Here is a 15688-nt window from a genome sequence, read left to right as displayed (position 1 = left end):
ACCTATCTTCCACATTCTTCTGCCCCTCCCTCTTCTTGATGTTGCTCTTCTCTTTCTTGTAGACTGCCTTCCCCATCACCCTAGCAAACATGGGTCTATCCTCTAGTCAATGAATTACTCTTCCTTTCTCTCCCACCAGTGGTAACCATAGAAGAACATTCCTTTTAGAATGAAAACCTTCCCTTCAGTCTTTACAATAATGGTCTCATATAGTAGTTGTCCTTGTGTAATTGACTAATTTCACTCAGCATAATGAATCTCCAAGTTCATCCATGTTATGAGATGTTTAGCAGATTCATCACAATTTTGCAATGCTGTTTATTGCGTGTGTGTGTGTGTATCAAAGTTTGCTTATTCATACTTCCATACATGGCATTTAGGATGTCTTCATGTTTTTGCTATTATGAATAGTGCTGTCATCAATGTGCATATATTTATTTGTACCCTGGCTCATAATTCTTATGGATATATACTAAGTAGAGGGACTGTTGGCATTCTGGTGTGGCACTGTGGGTTATGCACAGGAATGCTAAGTAGGTTTGAAACACAAGGTTCATGGTTCAAGCTCACAAGCTGCTCCTCATAAACCCTTTACAGGGTCACTATGGGTCAGAACCGACTCGACGGCATTTAACAATAGAGCAACTGTTAGGTCATATGGTATTTCTAGTTTTAACTTTCTCAGGAAGCACAATAGCATTTTCTACAGTGCTTGAACAATTTTACAGTCCCATAATCTCTCGACACCCTCGCCAGCATTTGTTGTTTTTTGTTTTGTTTTGTTGTCCTCCAATTTTGCTATTAATGCTGGCATGAGATGATATCTCATTTTGTTTTGATTTGCAACTCTCAAAAGGCTAATGATCATAAACATTTCTTCATATGTTTGCTGACTACTAAAATGTCTTCTTTGGTGAAGTGTCTGTTCATGTATTCTGCCCATTTTTTAATTGTTTTGTTTTGTTTTTCCTTTGGAGATGTTGTAGTTTTCTATGAATTTTAGATGCTAGTCCCTTGTCTGATATGCCATTGCAAAACATATTTCCCTGTCTGTTGGCTCTCTTTATACTCTTTTGGTGAGATCTTTTAATGAACACAAATATCAAATTTTTAGTAGGTCACGGTCACTTATTTTTCTTCTATTGTTTGTTTGGGTTTTGTTTTCTTTTTTGACAGTATGTTTATGCCATTTATTAGAGCCCCTAAGTTTGCCCATAGTTTTCCATTGATAATTTTTATGGTTATAGGTTTTACATTGAAGGCTTTAATACAGGTTGATTTTGCTTTTGTATATTGTATGAAATATGGGTTTTGTTTCATTCTTACACAAATGGATTTCCAGTTTTATTCAGAACCATTTGATGAAGAGATTGTCTCTTCACCATTTAATGTATTTTAGTCTTTTGTCAAAGATCAGTGTACTGTATATGGATGAATTTACTTCTGTGCTCTCAATTCTGTTACGTGGATCTATATACATCTCTTTTGCTGTACCAGTACCTGGCTGTTTTGACCACTGCAGCTGTCTAGTACTTTCTGAGATGAGGGAGTGAGAGACCTCTGTTTAAGCAGTGTTTTGCTTCTCTTAGGTCTTGTTCCAAATAAAGCTGGTGATCACTTTTTCCATCTCTTTAAAAAAAACGATGTTGGAATCTGAATTAGAATTGTGTTGTATCTGTAGACTGCTTTGGGTAGTGTTGACATTTTTACAATGTTACATCTTCCAAACCAAAAGCATGGTATATTCTTCCATTTTTGTAAGTAATTTTTGCCTTTTTTTTTTTTTTCCTTACTATAGGGAACAGACTATTGACTTTTTTCTTTATTTCATAACTACCTTATTGGAATGATTATTCACATTTTATAGATGAAGAAATTAAGATTCTGAAAGTTTAATGACCTGACAGAATTACTGTAAGAGATTACATTGAAATAATACAATTTTGTGGTGTGACACTATAGGATAAGCAATTGCTGCCAGTCAGTGTTTTAAACCAACCAAGTGGAAACCCTATATAGTGTGTCTGTGAGTTGGAACTGACTCAATGGGAATAATCATCCCAATAAAGTAGTTATGAAATAAAGAATAATGTCAATAGTACATTCCCTACAGTAAAAAATAAAAATTAAAAAGCCACACAGCTAAGGAAAACTTCTACATCATAGAAAACTAAACTGCTTTTTAAAATGACTCATCATTAGTCCTATTACAGCCCCACTGGCCTTGTCCCCTTGAAGTTAAACTGCACTTAAATATTTTGTTGTTGTTGTTAAGTGTGGTTGAGTCAGTTCTGACTCATGGTGACGTAGTGTAGGATTTCTGAATTTCTGACCTTTTGGTTCAAACTCACCTTCTGGTCCAGAGCATTATCCCAACAGCACCACACCAGGACTCCGACTTCAACATTAAACACTTCAACATTTAAGCCATAGATTAACTTAAATATTAGGCTCTTACCAGTAATAAGGAGTCCTGGTGTGGTGCTATAGAATAAGCACTGGAATACAAGGTCAGTTTGAACTGCAAGGTTGGCAGTTCAAACTCACCAGCAACTCCTCAAAAACCCTAATCAGGGTCACTACTAGTCTTAAGCAACTTGATGGAACTTAACAGCATAAACAACAACAGTAGTAATACATGAATACCATAAGAGGCAAACTGCTAAGGCTGACAATCATTTTACCATATTATTTTTGTTATTTTTTTAAAGTGAACCATCTGAAATACTGTTTTAAAAAAGTATTTCTTAGACATTAAAGTATCCACATTTATTTCTACAAACAAGGTAGTGTTGATACAAAAGTACAGTTCCATGACAGACAGTGAATAAGTCCTCCTAATACGTTCCCCAAGCAATTTGGAATTTTAACAAGCATTGTATATATATGTGGTGCTGTGGGTTAATGCACCAGACTGCAAAGCTGTTTTAACTGCAAAGTCGGCAGCTCACGCTTACCAGCTGCTCCTTGGAAACCCTCTACAGGGTCGCTATGGGTCAGAACCAACTTGACGGCACTTAACAACAAATATATATATACATATAGTTGTTGTTTTGTGTTATGGAGTTTCCGAGGCTGTAAATCTTTACAGGAGCAGAAAGCCTCATCTTTCTCCTGCAGAACAACTGGTAGTTTCGAACTGCTAACCGTGAGATTAGCAGCCCAAACCTGTCCACCTAAGGTCATCCCAGCCTGAAGGCACCAGATCTTCTCTGATCTCAGAAGCCAAGCAGGGTCAAGCCTGGTTAGTACTTAGCTAGGAGACCACTTGAGAATACTGGGTGCTGTAGCCATTTGGAGTCCTGGTATGGTGCTGTAGGATAAGTACTGGACTTCCAACTGCAAGATCAGCAATTAAATCATACCAGCCACTCATTGGAAATCTTATAAAGGGCCACCATGATTTGGAATGGACTGAATGATATTTAACAACAATAACAACAAAATCTAAATAAGAGCAAAAAGCAACATAAACTGAGGTCTATATCAACACAAATTAAACAGACTAGGAGACACTCAGAGAGAAGAAAATGCCACAAAAGGAAAAACAATTCATAATCCAATGCCCATGCACTTCACTGAATTTTAGAAAGCCATTTTCCCCCAAAATCCAAAAAAACTACACAAGAACAAATGTCTGATTCTTAAAAGAAAATGATTTATTACTCATTTGAAAAAATACCTTTTTGAGGCCATGTTTCAGCACCTCTAATAAGGTATTTGTCACTTTGTATGTTTTTACGTGTTCTTTTAGAAAGGAGCCCTGTGGCATGAATGGTTAAACACTGCTAATCAAAAGTTGGTGGCTGGAACCTAACAGCGGCTTCACACAAGGACACCTCACATTCTGCTTCCATAAATATTACCACACAAACACACAAAAAAAAAAAAAAAAAAAAAAAAAAAAAAACCTTACAGGGCACAGTGTGCTGTCAACTCCAAAAATTAAAAAAGTGATTTTTTACTGTTACTTTTACATTTTTATTGCAAATTGGTTTTACTTTCCTAACCAATTTGGAACTTCTAATCAATGTTCCAAGTATGCTTGATTTTCCTTCTCACATGTGTTTCTGTTATCTTAAAACAACCGTTCATCTTGGAAAAATGAATCCACTCTGTCTCAATTGCCTGCACTGAATGTGACACTGGAGAAATGGTCCTGCAGACTGACTATATGGTTGATAGATATTCCTTCTGAGACTCCATCTGAGCCTTTAATGCTGCTATGGCCCAACATATTTGTTCAGAATGAATTTGTTTTTATGGTAGTTTTTCTCTCTCCTTAAATCCTCACCCTATCCATCCCATTATACTTAGTTGATAAGACAACTGTCTATTTTATAGAGAGTTTAAATAAATAAATTTGAAAAAAAACCTCAAACAGTAAGTCTTCCAATTAGTCCCCTCAAATTCCATCTCTAAACTTACCTACTTCAGATCCTTTCATTAAATCCTTTACTCATATATTTCTGATAAAGGATCTTTCCCTATACATTAAACATTTTCCTCTTCTACTTTAAGGACATAACTTTCCACTGGCTTCTTCCAAGCTTAGAAACACATTTAACCCCCCCACCTAAAATAGATACAGGGAAGGAGCCTAAGAGGGAAAATGAGAGGAACAAAGATCCTAATTACAGATGTGTTGGCAATTCAAGGCGCTATGCTTCTTCTGTTTTCCCTGCATCATTATCATTGGGATTCTGCTCATCAGCAAAACCTTTAAAAGCCTACTTTACATTGTCTGCCCTCACTTGTGCAATTTTCATTAGTCCACAACTCAAGGTACATTACCACTCTGTAACTCATGATCTTCTGGTTTCTACTAATATCAATATACTAAAACGTCTTTTGCTAAAATCACTAAAGAGTTGATTAATATCCAACCTCATGTCTTGTTTTAGTTCCCACTTTAATTTGCCTCTCTTCAGCAACTGCTACTCTCCCCTTGGTTTCCACACAGCAGTGAGCACAAATTGTTGGGTTCAAAGTCAAACCTGAGGGCAGCACCTTTGAGTCAACACTGAACTCTACCAGGCTTTAAAGTCAGTTTGTATAGCAACAGAATGTCCAAGATGCCCACAGCATTTTCCAATCCTTACCTCAATAAAAATATAAAAAGACTAATAACAAAAGATAGTATCAACATAGCATGGGTTGAGTCTTTGGAGAGGTTGAATGGGGAATTATTATATGAAAGTAAAGAACATGGGAACACTTAAATAGTATACTACTCAAGTCTATGAACTGAGGGGCAAGAGAATCTAAATTTTTAAAAAATTCTTTGTCACATTGGTCTTTGCTTCCTAGGTATATATAATATAAAGTGGGCAGTATATTGGGCCCACCTTTGAAGATCATTGTGGTTGACTTCATAGAAAAATTTAAGCTGTTTTCTGTGTATATGGTGGTGGTGGGTGTGTGCTGTGGAGTCGGTTCCAACTCATAGCGACCCTGCACAGGGTTTCCGAGGCTGTAAATCTTTATGGGAACAGAACACCTCATCTTTCTCTCATGGAACAGCTGGTAGTTTCGAACTCATGACCTTGTGGTTCACAGCCTGATCCGTGACCACTACGTTATGAACATGATAATCTATGTAATGATGTTGGAGAAGACTTCTATAGAGCATGAAAAGGGATTCACATCTTAGTTTTAGTAGACTCCTAACATTATTCTTCTCTACCTCCCCATTTGCCCCTATACGTGTAACAGTTCTGGCTGGATTGTATTCATTTTCATTCCTCCTGATGTTGTTCTTCAGATTCTTCTCTTAGTCTTCATTCTTCACTTTGAATGCTCTCTCCATTTTCATTTAACATGGCTTCACATTGCCAATGGTTGTCAAATATTTCTGTCATTTTGTTCTTATTTCAAACTACATATTGGATATAAATACAAAAGATCTTCTAGAAAGCTAAAACTTAATACATTTCACATAGAACTCATCTCTCACTGTCTCCCCAAATCTGTTACAACTCCTCCAGTTCTATCTATATTAATATAATCGTAATTATTCTCTCGTATCAGAGTCACTAACCATCTCAATCTTCATTTTTGCTCTGTTTCTTTAAGAGTGTCCTCAAGTTTTAGCTGGTAGTTGGCCATCCAGAATAAAGGCTACATTTTCCAGAGCTTTTTTTTTTTAACTTCTAACAATGGCTCTGTGATTAAGTTGTGAAGTTGGGGCCAAAGCATGAGTAGACTTTCAGGTCATATCTCTTCCTCCATTTCCCCTCTCTCTAATTGAAAGACTGTGCAACTGTAAGGACCAAACTGATTTTACCTGATTTTGCCTACCTAGAAACTGCTTGACTAAACTCTAGTCTGGCTCAGGAAAGCATTTTAAATAGACAAGGCCTCAATTATTAGTTCCCTCCAGAGGCAAGGTCAATCTCCATTCTGTACATTAGCCTGAACACGTGCTCTAGCTCCAAGAATATGATATATGTATAAATAGCCAGGCAGCTCAAGGCCAGAGGCCAGATGTTTTCCTTTACCCTAGCCTAAGAACAAAGACCACCAGTCCTGACCAATTCAACTGTAACATCTCATAGTTTGCCAATTGTTAACCAATCCAAAGATTGTAAAGCTGAGAAACCTGAGCTGTTTGAAAATTCTATAAAAACCCTGCAGACAATGAATTTGGGGCTCTTTCTCTATTCCGAAATGTCGGATAAGGTTAGAGACCTGGCTCGAGCTTGATTAAACAACCCTTATGTATTTGCATCGGTACACGGCTCCTGGGTGGTCTTTGGGGACCCTGAATTCTGGGCATAACACAACAAATAGTCTTGATGATGGGACATCTTTAACTATGTGGAGCTGTGTATCACCCTAAAGGAAGGTAGAGCAACAAGAACATTTTTTGAATCTGCAGTTCCATGTAGTTGTTGGGTGCCTCAAAGTCATATGTGACTCATAGTGACCTTATGCAGAACTGATGTCGTAAATCATTCTCACAGTTATTGCTATGTTAGAGCCCACCTTGTTGAGGATATTCTTTTCACAAACAAAGCATTATATTCTTTTCCAAGAATTGGTCCCTCCTGACAACATGTTCAAAGTACATAAGATGAAGTAATGCCATCCTTGCTTCTAAGGAATATACCAGCTGTACTTCTTTAAGACAGATTTATTTGTTCTTCGGCAGTTCATAGTACTTTAAAAATTCTTCAATAATACCATCATTCAGATATATCGATGCTCCTACAGTCTTCTTTATTCATTGTCCAACTTTCATATGCATAAGAAGTGATTTAAAAATCCATGGCTTGGTTCAGGCAACCTTAGTCCTCAAAGTGACATCTTTGTTCTGAAATATCTTTGTTCTAAAGCAGTCTTTTGTAGCATAATTAACTGATGCAATAGTATTACTGCTGTTGCTAAGTGCCCTCAAAGATCATACTAAACAATGGTAGCTTAACAAGATAGAAGCCACACCCGGGCTCCAATGCAATAGTACTGCTCCCAAATTATTCCCAGACAGCTAACTGTCTATTTTACTGAAAGAGAAACTTCTACCTTGTTAAGCTATCTTATTAAATCAGATCTTTGTTACTGCAATCAAATCAGTAATGCAAATAATACACAACCAATACACATAATACAACACAACTCATCTCACAAGCTAGAACCCTCAAAAACTTCAATCCTTCTTAGATCTCATTCCTTATTATCCATAACTTACCAAATTTAGTTGAAGCTCCCTCAGAAAAAAATCTCCCAAATTCAACATTTCTTTTCTTATTGCACAGTTAACTGCTTGAGTTCTAGCTATCAAGACCTCTGGCTGAAACTTGTTAAAACTCATAACTGATGCACCTCACGCTATGGTCTATTCTCCAACAGCCTACAGCATAATCTTCCTATTAAATAAGCCTTTGATGGCACTCTTCTATATGGAAACTTCTGAAAGCTTCCCAGTATCTACTGACTGCAATCCAAATCACTTAGCTTGTTATACACTGTACTTTCAAATATTTCTTTCTTCTTACAGTTATTGCTATGTACCAAGTGATCCTGAAACATAAGGTTCCTCATTATTTTACAAAGTATCTCAGCTTTTTCATGGCACTATGCATTTGCTAATAGTGTCTCTTCTGATAAAATAACATTACCCCACTTCTTGAGAAAAAAAGCACTTATTTAACCCTAAATATAAGCATAAATGTCATATTCTCAAAGAAAACACTTAGGAAACTCATAGTAAAGATTATTACTCTATCATCTTTGTTATGTTATATGAGCTTATTTATACTTTCATTACAGCAGTAATAAATCATATTTTAATTGAGCTCTTTTCATGCATGACTCACTCTAGATTCATCCTCATTCATCAGGGTGCATCTCTATCACATTGGTATGGATTGAACAGTAAGAAATATGTGTTGAAAGACTGAATTCTTCAAAAGTGTTAGTAGGAGACTGCTCACAAAGTATGATTTAATTATTGTTATTTCAGATGGATCTTGACTGAAAGCTAATAATACCAGAAAGGTATTTTTTATTTAAATATTTAAATACCTGTATTTCATTGGCCATTCAAAGTTAACATAACAAGTTATTGATAACGTTGCAAAGAATGAGAATTCCAGATCACTTAACTGTGCTCATTAGGATCCTGTACAAAGACCAAGACCAAGAGACAGTAATTCAAGCAGAGAAAGGAGTTACTGTGTGATTTAAAATCAGGAAAGGTGTGCATCAGAGTTGTATCCTTTCACCATACCTACTCAATCTATAAGCTAAGCAAATAGAAACTTGACTATTAAGAACAAATTAGCAACATAATTGGAGGAAGACTCATTAACAACCTGAAATATGCAGATGGCACAACCATGCTAACTGACAGCAAAAAAGGACTTAGAGCACTTACTGATAAAGGATCACTATGAGTCGGAACCAACTCAAGGGCACTTTACAACAACAAAAAATCAGCATGCATGGAGCAGCAGTTAATATATTAAATAATGTATTGCAATGGGGGGGGGGGAATCTTTAAAAGTTAACAATTTTAAATGCCATTATGAGGACTTAGGTGAACTTGACCCAAACTATGTGATCTTCAATCACTGCATGTGCATGTGAAAGCTGGACAGTGAATAAAGAAGACTAAAGAATTAATGCCTTTGAATTTTGCTACTGGCAAAGAATATTAAAAATATCATGTGCTGCCAGAAAAAGAAAAAAAAAAAAAATCTATCGTGGAAGAAGTATAGCCAGTATGTTCCTTAAAATTAAGCTGGTAAGATGCCATCTCACGGTTTGGGACATATTATCAGGATAGACCAGTTCCTAAAGAAGGATCTCATGCTTGACAAAGTGTTGGGTCAGTGGGGAAAAAGGATGACTGTCAATGAGATGGATTGGCACACAGTGGCTGTTACAAAGTGCTTACATATAGCAATGATTCTGAGGAGGGTGCAAGTATAGGCCGTGATTCATCAGTTCTACATAAGGACCCTGTGAGTCAAAATCAAGGGCACCTAACAGCTACTTAAAAACAAAAAAGAAGCATCCCTCCATCAGGAAAATATAGCATGGTAATATTGTTGTTTTGAAGTGTCCTCGAGTCAATTCTGACTCCTAGTGACCCTGTATAGGATTTCAGAGGAGTGACTGGTAGGTTTAAACCACCAAATTTGCAGTTAGCAGTCCAGTGCTTACCCTAGAGGGCCACGCCAGGACTCAAGCATGATAATCTTGTTGTTGTTGTTAAGTGCCATCGAGTAGATTCTGACCCATAGTGACACCGTGTAGGGTTTCCAAGAAGTGGCTGGTGAGCTTGAACCACTGACTTTGCAGGTCTGACGCATTAGCCCACAGTGCCACATGATAGCTTCCCTTATATTCAGCCAGAAATCCCCCCTCAATAATCAATCTGTCTGATTACAAAAGGAAAAGGCATTAGTTGAGCAATCATAAAGGCTTTGAAGCCACAGTGGCTGGTTTTAAGTTTTGCTGCTTGCCACATTTAAGTCACGTAATCTTTCTGCGCTTCAAATTTCTGTTTAAAATGCAGATAAAAGTTGTTCCCACATCACAGGGTGTTGGTAAGGATAAAATGCATGACTTAAATTTTGTACACAAACAAACAGAGAAACCTGTTATCTCAAGTCAATTTTGACCTTTCGTGACCACATGTGTTACAGAGTAGAACTGCTCCACAGAGTGTCCTAGGCTGTAAGCTTTACATAAGCAAATCATCATGCTCTTTCTTAAGCACTTCTGGTGGTCAGTTCAAACCACCAACTTTTATATTAGTAGATAACAGCAAACCAACTGTACCCAAGCACCTTGGGACAGCCATACCAAACATTAAAAACATGTTAGTCATTACTACCATTTCATAAATAAAAGGTTTCAACAAAGGTTAAACGGGACCCTAGAATACGTGAGTAAACAATGAGGACAACAGGTGATTTACTTTTTTTTTTTTTTATCATTACCTATTTTTGTTGTTTTAAAGTGCCATATAGTCGAATCCACTCATAGTGACTATAGTACCTCCTGTGTAAGAAGTAGCTAGTGGGTTTAAACCACCAACCTTGTGGTTTGAAAGCTAGTGGGTTTAAACCACCAACCTTGTGTTTTGTAATCTGGTGCTTATCCTATAGCATCAGACCGGGAATTCAATCATTACCTGTTGTTAAGTGTTGTCAAGTCCATTCTGACTCATAGTATCCCTGTATAGGGTTTCTAAGGAGGAGCCATTAAGTTTGAACGGCTGACTTTGTGTTTAGCAGTCCAGTGCTTATCCTAAATTTCTAAAATTTCAAAGACTATCTATTGAGATTCAGTGGTTATGAGATGTCTGGAAGAATCCTGTCATGCATGGCTCAACACATATAAAGTGTCTACAAGACTGTTTCTGAACTAGACCTTCATCCCTATCTAAAACCATCTTTAGCACATATCCTCAGCCAAACCCTACTTATCTCTCTGACAAACATTATGTGTATTTTGTTACACAATGGTCATCCAAGTAATGCTTTTCTTTTTGCTTCAAGATCACTCACTCATTGCGTGAATTATGATGTGTTTGTTTTGTTTTTATGTCTTTCCCCATCCAAGATATTCACTTGTGCTGTTGTGTTTAAGATAACTTCTGCTGATCTTATCTCAAGACCATATCTATATTGTAACTTTCACTCATAGAAGCTATATCCACACTCCACTGTCCTACCCGATTCCTGCAGCATAGATTGGATTTGTGGCTTAGGAAAGACTCGAACCAAACTCAAAGTCACCAAGTTGATTCTGAGTCATGGCAACCCTGTGTAGGGTTTCCAAGACTGCAGATCTTTATGAGCACAGAAAGCCTCATCTTTCTCCCACAGATTGGCAGGTGCGTTTGAACCACCAACCTTGGGGTTAGCAACCCTGTTCTTATCTTATAGTGACCCTGGCAATGACTGGATTGGAGAGAAGAGTCATTCAAGGCAAGTGAACAAGCCTAAGCTGGAAATTGCAGTAAAAAGAGAATAGCGATGTATTGGGGGCAAAATCAAAGCAAACACACTGACACTGAGTGCATAATGACTCACAGTGACCCTGTATGAGGTTTCCAAGGCTGTATATCTTTACAGGAGTAGAAAGCCTCACTCAGTGCTTATCCTAAAGCATCACCAGGGTTCAAAGTCAGTGCTAAAAGGGCGAGGTCTAGCACATCAGCTATCCTGTACAGAAAGTAGCTGAAGAGAGATGAGGAAAACAAAGATTTGTTTTACCAATTCTGCCTAAAGCAGAATTTGGTGGTGGTGGTGATATGCCACAGAGTCGGTTCTGACTCATAGCAACTCTGCATAGGGTTTCCAAGGCTGCAAATCTTTACAAGAGCCTCATCATTCTCCCGTGGAACAGCTGGTAGTTTCGAACTGCAAACCTTGAGGTTATCAGCCCAACTCGTAAGCACTACACTACCAGAGCGCCTTAAAGCTGGCTTTAGGTTCAATATATTTAAATACAAATATCAAAACTCTAGTTTTGCATCGCAGGAGTAAGCTTACATTTATGCTGCATTACTCTGACCACGTACATTACACATGTGCTTAAGTATCAATGTTTCTAATACATTCTGACAGCAAGCACTGCTATAAAGGAGAAGAAAATTTGTGATGTGCAGTTTTACAAAGATCTGACAGGCTTCTTTAATAATTAAGAAGCTGTTGTACTCGCTTAATGGCAAAATATTTCTGCAAAATGACTTTCTAATCTCTGTGTGAGAGGATTAGACTAAAGACTGGATAATCATTAATGTACCTTCCTGTTCTAAATGTCTAAGTTTTTGTTTGTGTCAGGTTTTTATAAGCTAGAAACTAAGCCAGATTAAAAACTATGAGTGAGTGATGGTGGTGGTGTACCTTCAAGTAAAATTAGAAATCTTACAGATGTACATCACAATTATTATCACAGAAGAAAGCCTGATTTTGAGTCTTTTAAAATTAATATTAATATCTGCAAAGAAATAAAAAAGCTGAGAGTAATAGTGTAGCTGTATAAGTTACCATTGTTTTCCCATCTTCCACCTTGCCAGAGAGTGGCAGGCTTTTCTGCTCCTTTCCTATCTACCTCCACCACAAAACTCTTCAGCCATTTCATGAATGTTCACCTGACAATCTCCTGTTACACCTCCTCTGTCAAAATGTTCTGATCATTTCAAGCAGACTTGAGTGCTGCTTCATCTTATTGCACTTCAGACACATGTCTTTCAGTTGTCTTCACGTATCACAGGGTAAAAACTGGAAGCAACTTGTGATCAGAAATCATGTATTGTCATGGTTCTAACCCCAGCATTCTGGTGTGGTGCTCTAGAATAAGCACTGGGCCGTTAACCACCAGGTCAGTGGTTCAAAACTACCTGCCTCTCCTTGGAAACCTCCCACAGGTTCACTATGAGTGGGAACTGACTTGACAGCACTTAATAACAACAACAAGCCCAATATTCAGCAAATATTTCTTCAACCAATCTTGAATAAATGTTTATTGAAATTTTTCATGAAAACACAGTTGAAAACTCAGAATCCTCTAAACTGTAATTACATGCATAATTACTATGCTAACTAAAATTGTATTCAAATGATGCTTTTTTAAAAAGTGAGCTTTCTCTTAACATCACTGAAAATCCTTCAAGTCTAGGAGATAAAGATTTTGATTGGGTACCTTGTCTGTATAATGGGGACATCAAGACTTTAAGGATACTAAAGGAGACAGACCTAGAAACAAATCATATGAATAATACCGAATAGAGGCCAGGGCAATGGGGATGAGGGCAGTGAGCAACAATATATCTTCGGGGTGGTACCAAGTTTATGCTAACAAAAAGAAAATCAATTGAAGAAAGGAATTGTTGCGCAGGACTCTCTTATTGTTTGTTGCTGTGCTGTCGATTCAGACTCATGGAAATCCCATGTGTACAGACAGAGCTTCTGCCTACCAAAAGCAGATCAGTAAGCCTAAGTTCCTAGGCACTTCTGGGTAAATTGGAAGCATCAATCTTTTGGTAAGTAATCCTGGGCTTATTCATTTGTATCATACCCAGGACTACGCTTAGGCCCTAAATATAATTTCCTTTTTACTAACTGTCACCTTCAAAGAGTTCTTCTGGGTTCCTTCATTGCATGTTACACATAGTCATATGCCTTGAATCCAGCAAATGCTCAGCAACATCAGAGACTGAAGGACCACAGACCCCTATGAGCATATTTTTCTTTGTGTTACAGAAAGTTATCATGATTGAATTCTCTTGAAATGGCAGAGACAGACATATTGGCTGCATAGAGAAGTACCCATGTCTTGACTATATGACCCTTTATAATTTCACTTTTACAATTTATTTTACCTCTCTCCATCCAAATAATCAACTTTACTTTACAGGACAGTCAAAATACATATAAACACTCAAACACACCAGCCTACTTTAGTTCTCTGTACCTTCAAAACAATGCTAAACTTTGTCATCCTCCAGAAGTCACCCAAGTCTACCCTGTCAATAGCTAATCACTGCTTCATCTTTGCTACCTATGTACATTATACAAGCTTCTCTTTTATTATAGATGACTCTGTTTTATGCAATTTAAATGTCGTCCTTTTTGACTCTAAGTCTCTAAGGAAGCTGAAAAAGTGCTATTTACATTACGATGCTTATCATCTATCATAGATAGCATCTGGAAATATCTGATCTGTAATTTAAAATATACAAATGTGCTAAAATATTGTGATTGACCCTTTAAAATCTGAAAAACTTGACTTAACAATTGTCAGAAATCAAACTAACAATACAATTTTATGTAATTTCACTTGATAACTAAATAATCTGAATTGCAAACAATATACCCTGGTATTTTATTTTATAGTGACTTCAAGAATGTTATTGCAGTAGTAGTTGTTGTTGTTAAGTGTCACTGAGTCAGTACTGACTCACAGCAATCCTGTATAGGGTTCCCTAGGTGCAGTTGGTAGGTTTAGCTCCAACCTTGTATTAATAGTCAAGTGCTTATCCCACAGTGCCATACCAGGGCTCCAATCAATGAATAAATAATAAGATGGATTTGATAAATTGCTAAACTTTTATCAAATCTAGACTCTACACATAATAAAACCAGTGAATCTAAATCTACTCAAATAAGCAAATACTGCCTTGTTTGTGAGTTCCTTCTACATATAATTCACTTCTTAAAAGCTTTATAATACATGACCACATTTTTATCTTCCCAGCAACTAAACTGTGAATATTTGGGGGATGCTCACTGAGTACAAGAAATTCAGAGAGCTCAAGTCCCATGTCCACAATCTAATAGCCATGAACATAATTGGGACTTGGCCCCAGATTTGCTGGACTCCAGAGCTCAACCCCTTAGTCCCTACTAACTATCTGATTGAAATGGCATATTGCTCACAGCTTGCTATAACGAACCAGACAACTAAATTAAACTGTATATCCAATGAATCTCAAGTGGACTTTGTTGTTGCTGTTAAGTACTGTGGAGTCGGTTCCGACTCATAGTGACCCTGAACAGGGTTTCCAAGGCTGTAAATCTTTACGGGAGCAGAATGCCTCATCTTTCTCCCCCAGAACCGTTGGTAGTTTTGAACTGCCGACCTTGAGGTTAGCAGCCCGATTTGTAACCACTACACTACCAGAGCTTATTTAGGCGAGTCCTTTCTATCTAAGACATATAATTTAAAAATTCAGTGCATTTCTATCCCCTTCCTTAGTTTTTTCTGTCCAGATGTATGTACCTGTCATAGTTAACTAAAAATATGTGAATATGGTGAATATTTAAGCTAGAGATGTATATGGCACAACAAATACAATTCACATCTGTGCCCAATGATTTCTTCTTTCACCATGTGTTTCTGTTTGCTACTATAAAAGGTGAACCAAAACTAAGTATAAATTATATAGTGATTTTCTCCAACTAACATTCAGTTGAGACCTACTATATACCACAAGCTTGGATAGAAAATAAAAATCAATAAGATATATTCTTACATAACAGTCTCTCAGTCTATTAAGGCAGTACATTCATCAGGCACAATGAATAAAAGGCAACAATTCAAAGGAGGAAATTCTGTCAACATACTCTACAATTCACATTTAGTGTAACTGACTATTTCTTTGGAATTTTTTTTTGTATATAACCCATAAGAAAATATATGCGATAATCTAATCCCAATCCAGATT

This window comes from Chrysochloris asiatica, unplaced genomic scaffold (genome assembly GCF_000296735.1).
Source record: "Chrysochloris asiatica unplaced genomic scaffold, ChrAsi1.0 scaffold00387, whole genome shotgun sequence".
Lineage (NCBI taxonomy): Eukaryota > Metazoa > Chordata > Mammalia > Afrosoricida > Chrysochloridae > Chrysochloris > Chrysochloris asiatica.
Note: the sequence above shows the minus strand (reverse complement) of the source record.